This window comes from Triticum urartu, chromosome 3A (assembly GCF_056163025.1).
Source record: "Triticum urartu cultivar PI428250 chromosome 3A, HENAU_Tu73, whole genome shotgun sequence".
Lineage (NCBI taxonomy): Eukaryota > Viridiplantae > Streptophyta > Magnoliopsida > Poales > Poaceae > Triticum > Triticum urartu.
In genome coordinates this window covers 115,162,030-115,163,867 of record NC_141875.1, presented here as the reverse complement: position 1 = coordinate 115,163,867, position 1,838 = coordinate 115,162,030, and positions in this window count along the sequence as shown.

Genomic DNA, 1,838 nt, shown 5'->3' with positions numbered 1-1,838 from the left:
TATGCGCCAGAAAAAATGGAATAGCAAAGCTAAGTATGCCTACATACGCTCAGATTATATATAAGAATCTTGGGTGAACAATTGCAACAAAGCACTAAGCAGCGATAAATTTAAATAAAAAATCCATTAACTATGCAGGCAGCAGGCTTGTTACAACATAGAGAGATAGAAAAATGTCACCTCCAGTAATGTAGCGCGAAGGAGTGGAACGAAGCATGAATGAGCGGTTGTCTGTTCTTCTCCATGTACATGGATCAACAGTAGAGGCCAAGTATATAAGTACTTGACCGAACTCCACTCTTCGTGTACGGAGAGCCATGTCACCTTCTCGCTGCTGCAGCATGGGAGGACGGCTGGTTCACGTGACCCTCCAGCTGGGGGATCCATGGTGGCTGACCGTCGAGCTCGAGGCAGAGAAGTTGAGGGCAGTAGTGGCGAGATCCATGCCGGCCAACCGGGCGAAGAGGAGGTCGTCGGGGAGGGACACATCGGCAAGATCCGGTCACCACGCGACCTGAAGAGCAACAGTGATCTCCACAAGCTGTAGGCCGACGGCGTGCTCCATCCCCTGCGATGGGGTGACCATGGCGGTGGCCACAGCTCCTCATGCTCGCCTCGATCTCGGCGACACACCTTGAGTGTAGGAGGCAGCAACGACCTCGACGAAATCATGGCCTCCATCCCGGAACGCAATCATGTCGCTCTAAATAAATGGATTCAATCATGTAATCATGTGATTCTAATTACTTCGGATTGTTATGTGCACACTAAGCGGGGTGCAGTTAGGAAAGAAAATGTTTTCTAATTAAAGTGATTGAGTGATTTAAGGTAAGGTTAATTAATTTAGATTTTGATTTTAGTGATTGTTAGTAAAGTATGATGCGTCTTTAAAATCTTTTATTTGTTTCCTTAAAATCTATTATTTGTTTCCTAAAGAAATTTGCAATAATGGAAGGTATCGGTTGATTTAGATAAGTTAGTAAATTTAGATCCGTGATTGCGTGCACGTTTGGAAAGTGCTGATTTGCAAGGAAAGAGCTGAGGGGTAAATAAACCGGTGAATAAGAAACCAGCATCGAAAAAAATCTACAACGGTTAACCTACGAAAAAAACCGGACGAAAGTGGTGGGACGAAAAAAACCTGGAAGCGAGACTACCAATTGCTCCATTAGAAGTAGAGATCAACCAATTGAACTGAAGGAACTGAAGAAGCACCCGGAGATTGCAGATGACGTATATGTGATCTGCTGGTGACAAGCTGTTGCCGCCTGGAGCGATGCCCTTTATTAAGGCATTTCTAACCGATCCCTAAAAAATAGCGAAGTATCCAACCGAGTAAATCTTAGTGAAGTATTTATACTCCACTAAATTTGGATCGGTTCTAGCTGATCTTCTAAACTTAGCGGAATAAAACATAAATTTGCATAAATTCAATCTAGTTTCAATCAAAATTTGCATGCATTTAAACATAAGTTTAACATAGATAGTCTTGACAACCAAACATTAAACATACATTTAAACTTAAACTAAACTAAACTAAAAACTACTCAAATTCAATGGCCGAAGTGTAGGTCGAGCCAATCCTTCCTCGTCAGGCCACCCTCAATGAGAGCTGGGTCCAAGCCAGTGCCGCCGCCGTCGTCATCATTGCCGTCGGGGAAGACGCTCCACCACTCCTCGATGTCGACCTACTCCTCACCACCTTCCACCTCATCGTCGGAGATGACGATGACCTCCCCGCCATTCTCGGCGAATATCGCCCGCTCCGCCTTGAGGAGCTCCGGGTGGTGGTGGCAGAGGTGCTCCATGTATGTGTCGGCAGCGGCCTCCACCTCGAG